Raw genomic sequence first — 7553 nt, 5'->3', positions numbered from 1 at the left:
AGAGAGAGAGAGAGACGGGGGCAGCCTCAGAGAGCAAGACGGACAGGCAGGCGGATAAAATGGGAAACGCTTTAATAAATATTCCAGCTGGTTCTGTAAAGCGTATTTGAGATAATATCGCATTTAGGCACTGCATTAATCCAAATTGCGTCTTGTAATAAATAATAGCAATATCACACGAACGCAGTTAAATAAAGTGTGCATCATTATGAAACACTCGGCGTGGCCTATCAGTGTGGCCTCCTAGGACGCAAAGCTGTGAAGAGAGAGGAGCAACAAAGAGATGAATAAATCACAGAACGAGGGACATACCCCCCCCCCCTGCCCAAGATGGAGGCGCCCTGCGCGCACGCACACACACGCACACGTGTGTTCTCCGCGCGGTACAGCGAGCAGGTCACGGGGCGGGGAGCAGCGGGGGTCGTCGGTGGCGGTGGCACCGCTGTCTCGCGAGCCGCGCGCCTGCGAGCGCGGTACCCCCACGCGAGGATGGTGAATGGCCGCGGTGCCACCCGGCCCGGGCAGTGGCTGGCGTCGCCATAAATCCTGCCAAGGGTCACGGATGGCCTCTCTTCGGCACGCGCCCCGGCGTGGCAAGCAGCGGACGTCAATTGCTGGAAGTTTTATCCCCGCCTCCTCCAGTTTGTTGAGTCGCGTTTCGTCCCACAAGGTCGGGCGGACGATGTAAAAAGTGCCACGATGAGTCTTGAGCCGCGTGTCGGGAAGAAAGAATCCGGGATTTATGGCTCTTGTGTGCCCGATGTTGTTGCCAGCTTCCAGGAGTTGTGTCCTCCGACTTGTGCTGAATGTTACAAAAGTGTGAGCAACGGACTACCTCTCCCCGGCTCTTAAGTCATAAGTTATTTTGTGTCGGTGGGTTCTAACCAGGCTGTGCACAAAACCCACTGGTTGAATTGTTTGGACGCCGTGCCCGAGCTCCACACGATGTGCTGTCGCATAAATCCGCTCTGCAGGCACGCTCGGCGAATTGTCTCTTGCGCCGTGTGCACAACCGCACTTGACCTACTCGTCTGTGTGTGTGAGCGTGTGCGCGCTTGGCGGTTGCCTGTGCTGTTGACTGCCTGCCCTCGTTCAAGTCGCGGCTCGAGATCTTTCCCTATTCTCCCTGCCCATGCCTGGTCGCCTCTTTGGCTATGTAAAAAAAAACAAATGAATAAATATTGCGTCCTTCTTTCCTTGGGATGGCCGTGTCCCATTGTTTTGTGCAGCTTCGCGAGATGCGGTTGCATCGAGACATACTGTAAATCCATATTGTGTTGTATTAATTTTGCACCTGCAGGACGTGTACATCACACTGCATCAGTAATTATTATTATTATTGTTTTACTAATCTCGACGAATTGACGCCATTGTCGCCGCAGTTTCCAGCGCAGCAGCTCGCGCCTCCCCTCGGCGCGGGTCACAATCAACACCTCGCGATGAAACTCACGCCGGCTGGCTGGGAACGTTTTCGTGATGGTGCAGTGTCAGGACCCAGGGTGGCGTGAACGGTCCCGCGGCCGTCTCGCTTGGTGGGCCGAGTGGTAACGAGGTCTCTGCAGAGCCCTCGCCTCCTTGGAAACAGAGAGAGAGGAAGAGCTTTAAAACAACGTGTTGTCTCAGTCGCCCACCTTCCTGCAGTTGTGCACGTAACGGCAACCTATTGATAGACTCGCCCCTGTCATAGGAATGTTGAATTTCCACCACTGGTTCCGTGCCGTGAACAGGATTTGAACACCGCCTCAATGCTCGTTTAAGGGAGAAATCAATTTCACCGTTTGGACAAAGCAGAAGATTGAATGTCTGTGAGAGTAAATGTAAGTTAAGCACAGCCCTATGGTCGTCCACTGCCGCATGAAGGCCTCCTCATGCTGTGCGTCACCCTCAGGGGTTGTTTGACCGTACTTCGCACACGAAGCCCACTTCACATAACCCTCACCACGGACGTTGGACGTGAGCCACGGCCGGTTATCGGACACGTTAAAACGGCTATCGGACAATTCTCTCTAACTCGGTTGCCTCGTGCGGCCGTGCGTTGAGGGTGGTCAAGATTGCGGCTGACTTCAATAACCACGGCCCCCCGCATGGCGTGTCTGCCACGGCGCGTTCTGTACCGCGCCTGGGGACGCGGTTAACCCGGGGTCGCTGTGTGAACCAAAATGGCGACGTTTAGAATCCCGCTTTGTAGGAACCGTTTTTTTGTTTATGCTCGTTAGTATCTTCGTTTTTTAAATTCGCGCAGTGTAAGAATACCACCAAGCCTGAAGGGCTGAGCCTTTTTTTTGTAATTAATGAGCCTTCATAATTAGCAATAGTGTCACGTGCGATTCCCATCAGGTAAATTTTATTAGAAGTGACAAGAGTGGAGTGTGCCGAAGCGGCGTGTGGTAAAGGTGAAATTACAGTGGAAAACAAAAACGCAAATTTAATCACGGCCTATCTTCCGATCGAATTTCACGAATTTCATAACGACACGCAGCCACCTTCAACAGATGTTACTTTCAAATGCAAGGGTAAGAGAGGAGCTCGTTGGACATCGTGCGACGCTGTAGCTGCGTTTTTGTCCGGCCGAACGTGAAGTCAGAGGCGCTGCCCTGCAATTGCTTTTTCACGTGACTGCTGGCGGAAGGTCCTCTGCTCGAGAGAGCACTTGAGAACCCCCCCATAAAGGGACATTTTGGCCTACTCTTCCACGCCGGCCAGACGTCATGGAACCGGTGGGAGTTTCCCACATTTTACCCTGCCACACCTTCCGACCGACCTAACCTGTGGTGGTCTCAAACCCATTTATGCCGAATGGGTGCGCAGAGGCTCTGGGAAGGATTCGAGAAAATGGCCCACTCGTTCCAACCGCGGAGAGCTGGCCGCACCGGCGAACTCTGCGTCGCGAGTCCAGTGTGTGCCGCTCGTGGTGACGACGCCGCTGCTGCCGCCGCCGCGGTGGTGATGGTGATGCTGCTGTAACTCGTCCGCAATTTCACAGCTGCTGCTTGAGAAGGGACACCTCGTGCGTGTGCCGCTTTGTGCGTGACGTTGTGGGCGCCCGGCGCCGTGCGTAGCCGAACGCTCTCGCCCGTGTTGTGATAATGCGTGTTGAATTGTGCAAGTGCGGCATCGTCGCTAGGGTCTTTGCTCCAGCTGGAGATGATCCGCAGCCCCCTGAATGATTCGTATTGCTTGACGTCCTCCTGAACTCGTCATCTTTGCGTGCGTCTGTTCGTTGTGCTGCAGCCGGTTCCCAGGCTGAGACGTCGCGGCTCGAACCGACGAGCGCGCGCTTCCCTCGGTCGTCTCGCGGTGGCCATTATTGGCCTCTACTACTGGGGTTGTTAGGGGTCATCCAAGGCTACGGTGGGGGGGGGGAGCGGATGGCACGGTGTTTAGTGCGCTGTGTTATGAGCCTGAGTTCCGTTCCCGGCCACGGCTAACATCGGTGGCGAGTGATTTCTGAGCCGGTCATGGGCCTGCCCCACTTTCACCAGCCCACACTGGCCAGCCTGGTGAAGTATGGTCGAACAACCGCGGTCACTGACTACAGCGTGGGAAGGCCTTCACCCAGCAGCGGACTCGCAAATAAGCGTTACGTCATTAATATTCGGCAATGTGGGGGTTGTCACAGAAGGGGCACAGACGAATTTGAGGCAGAATTCTGCTCCTTGCCACCGTAGGCTTATTCTTTATTGTCATGATTAGCCATGATCTATCCACGGGTGGCTGAAGACCATGGGCCTTTCTTGGGGTGAAGCAGAGAAAGCTGCTAAAGACCATCCGGCATGGCGTGGCCTTATTGCAGCCTTATGCTCCACATGGAGTTAAGAGGATTAAGATGAGATCCACTGGTGGACGAAGGCCTCCGTAAATTTTTTCCTGGGCAGTGATTGAAGGCATTCCGGGATCATGATGATGAAATAAATAGTGCGGACAAGAGTGGTGTAGAGTGCTTTTGGAAAACTAAGCAGATTTGTGTTTGCGCCTGCACGATTATAAAAAAAATTACTTTTCAAACGGGAAAGCGACGAACGTGGATTCGCAGAATGTTGCGACAGGCTTCTCTAACCAAGACGTTTGCGTGCGCTCGGTAAAATGTGCTCCGAGGCACGGGGAATTCTTTTGAGAAGAAAAATCCACGAAATCATCATTTGGGTTCCAAAGGGAATTTTAAATTGACAGAACGCCGCCCGTGCCGCGCTGTTATTCCGAAAGGCACGACAGCGCCACCCGTGGCTCAAAGTCTCTAAACCGTCGCTGTGAGACACGGAGAGAGAGAGAGGAGGCACAGGCACGTATGTGTATGTGTGCGCGTATGCAGAGGGCAGGCCCATGTTCACCTTCAAAGGGCAAGTCTGACAGCTTGGAGTCATGGCACGGACGGGGACGGGGGCATGGGTGGGCACGGGCGGGCAGCTGGGCAGGTTGCCTGATGCCTAGAGGCGATAGCACAGCTCCCTCCACCTCCTTCCAGAGTGTAGCTCTCTCTGCTTTAGGAAGCAATGAGGATATTGGCCTCTCCTGCGTGGCAGACGAGATGGCAACAGAGAGAATTCGCTTCAAAGCGCAGCAGAGCAATAGCGTTCCAGACCCTGGGGCCATCAATAGCAAAGGGCCCTTCCTCCAGTTTTTGTACGGCAATAGGGAATGTGAAGCCGGTACTGTCACGGGCGCCGTTTCTTACCGGTGTGCGTTGTGTGTGCAGCGTGTGCGTGAGCGGGCAGCAAGTCGTGGAGGCTGATTGCCCCCCGCGCCACGCGGCTGATGACGTCTGCCACGGAGGCGCGCACCTGCGAGCGTGCAGCTGAAGTCGACAGCCATTCCGTTTACAAAGGGAACGCTTATTGAGCGTGGCATTGCGCGTTGCGCGATCGGTATGGAATATGAGCGCGACGTGCTTGCCACGAATGTGGAGTACAAGAAAGAGAATTCTGCTTCCCACGCTGCTAAAGTTTAGGTGTGAAAATGATAAATCTGTCGCTCTAACAATGAACGTCGTTTGAACATTTACCTGCACGGAGATGAATGATGCCATTTTAAAAGGTTGTGCCACTGTTGTTTCCGAGCCCTTGTTGCCCTCTTCGCCCTGGCAGTGGCCACCGCAAACTGGACTGTACCAACCGTCCTGCGGCCACTGGGATTTGGCCTGGCTGCGAGATTACATTTTTAAAACTTCTTTCTGTTTAATTAGTGCCGCTCGCACCGTTTGTTAGAATGAGAGAGAAGGTTGTTTGCACTTTTTAATTTGTTAGGTGTCTGCTAACGGCTTCTACTGCAGCTCATTATTTGAGTGTTTTCGTGGAAAGTTTTGCATCATTTTCAGTTTCGAATTGTATTTTTTGTCGTGCGATTCCAGAGTCAAGTCAGTATTGCTGGATGGCGACGGCTTAATTAAGATGCATATAATCCTTGGCCACAATTACAGCTCTAGATATCTCAAGCTAATTGGCAGCAATAATTTAAGAGTCGGGCAGGAACATCGCTAAAACTGCAAAAATTTGGGCAGCTTTGTCATCTTGCCGAAGCGTTCGCTCAGCTCTTCTTTGCCCAAGCCAGCTTCAAAAGCAGCATTCGAGCGTTCGCACGAATCCCATTTTCAGCTTCATGGTGACATGAAGCTTTTCAGCACACTCAACGTCATTACTCGCCGGCGCTAAAACCCTCCACGTGCCGATCTGGCGCTGTGTTCCTTTCAGTCCAAAGCGCCGTCCGTACAATTCGGCAAAATGACAAAGCTTTTCAGCTTCATGGTGACACGGTGCCAGCACCGGTGCACGTTGCCCGTCGCCAAATTACAAACGCACATGGGCACTCAGGAGGGGTGTTGGTGCTGTGAATGTGGGAGACACGAGTGATTACCGCCATCGCAGACATTTTTATTCACGCGTTTGCTTGAGCTTTCTCCGATAATGCCACATTTTTAAAGTGAGATTAGTTTCCTTTGTCAGCATTTATTTGTTTCAATCATCTCCCCCCCCCCCCCATTTCGTGATGACAGCATTAGCGTGGCTGATCGGATTGCCGGCTAAATGTGATATTTTAGGTGAACTTTCCGCGCGGTGATTGCTTTTGAAATTGGCCGTCTATCGCTCTTCGCCAATGCTGCCCAGTGCCTGGGAAGCCAATTAGCGCGGCGGCTTTTGTACCGACAAACTAAATAAATAATCTCGCATCCTGTGCAAGACAAGGCTTCAAAAATGGCTCGCGGTTGGCCGCAATTGAGGTTTAATTTACGCCGCTCGTCAATGCTGTTTTGTTTTCAGTGAATTACGGTGGACGAATTGTACGGACGGCGCTTTGGACTGAAAGGAACGCAGCGCCAGATCGGCACGTGGAGGGGTTTAGCGCCGGCGAGTAATGACGTTGAGTGTGCTGATGCTGGGGCTTTCGCGAGTTTCATATTGTGTTGCAAATGGCACAAAAGGGAGAGCTTATAGCCTGACAGCTGGCGCTAGCACTAGCACCCTGGTTGGGGAACCGCAGTTAATTTCATCAATTTGATGTATAAATCTTGTAAATCCCATTAGCCTTTAAATATATTAGCGTGCTTGAGTTACGATAATTAAAATCGGATGTTCGGGATGGAGAGGCTGGCGCAGTGCAATGTGTGCCGTGTCGAACATGTCGGACTATTTTAAGGACAGGTGGCCATTACCACCCCCCACCCCCCACCACACGATTGAAGAAATGGCCTTCATGATCCAGCGTAATCGTTTACATCCCTTTCAAACTCATTTACGGCTTCCCCACGATCTTAGGTCAAATGGACCATCCCACAGGGCCTCTCTCGGAAACGAACTTATTGAGGCTGGCCCGACGAGGCTGGCCGCAGCCGACGTGTGTCAGTGATGGCTTCGTTTTGATGGACAGGTCTGCAGTTTATGAAACTTTAATGCCGCGCGGAGCCGTGCGACATCCTGGCCAGAAATACACGGGGTGTGTGTACGAGTGGGCGGGCTGGCTGGCACGTTGCAGATGATGCATCCCGCCGGCTACTGTGAGACGGGAACGGATGATGGTCTCGCGGAACCGAGCCGCCCCCATGGGGCGCTCAGAGAGACGCTGCTGGATTTGCGAGACATGCCCGCGACACCGGTGGTAGTGGGAGTTTATTTTTGGAACTATTTTCCGGGGAAACAAAATATAAAAGCGTGCGGCATCACCGCACGCCGTAATCCCTTTCCGCCCGTTACGTGCGGCCGCCAAGGTAATTTGTTCATTTAATTGTTTTGAGATATTCAGATAGATTGGGGAATGGGTTTTCCCTCTGGTTTGTTAGTGATAACAATGCGATGAAATGTGTTTTGTTACCAGGCGGGCGCCTATAATTTTTATGCATTGTATTGAACATATTTTATGAAATAGAACGTACAAAGGGGGCGGTGATGACCAGGTCACCTCCTCCTTTATCGTTGTGAGCATGCGTCGTTGGCTTTATTTTCAGTAAAATCATTAATAGGGTGATTCCAACTTTTGAACGTGCTTTTGAAGGCATTTTCTTTGTTCGTAAAATTCTACACAGCGTACGTGGTCTTGAAAAAAGCTGAACGAAGAGGTTTATTTAC

General features: G+C 52.2%; 1 long non-coding RNA gene across 1 annotated transcript; it reads right to left on the bottom strand.

The window, feature by feature from the left end:
- Positions 1-55: 55 nt before the first annotated feature.
- Positions 56-5469, bottom strand: LOC116943293 (uncharacterized). The gene is made up of 2 exons (XR_004402909.2): positions 4329-5469; positions 56-1574 (listed from the first exon to the last, which is right to left on the bottom strand). It is a non-coding gene; the product is annotated as an uncharacterized LOC116943293 (long non-coding RNA).
- Positions 5470-7553: the final 2084 nt, after the last annotated feature.

Source organism: Petromyzon marinus, chromosome 17 (assembly GCF_048934315.1).
Source record: "Petromyzon marinus isolate PM22_M1 ecotype Great Lakes invasive population chromosome 17, UKy_Petmar_22M1.pri1.0, whole genome shotgun sequence".
In the NCBI taxonomy this organism is placed as follows: Eukaryota; Metazoa; Chordata; class Hyperoartia; order Petromyzontiformes; family Petromyzontidae; genus Petromyzon; species Petromyzon marinus.
The sequence above is the reverse complement of the archived record's forward strand: the minus strand, read 5'-3'. Positions and strand labels throughout refer to the sequence as shown.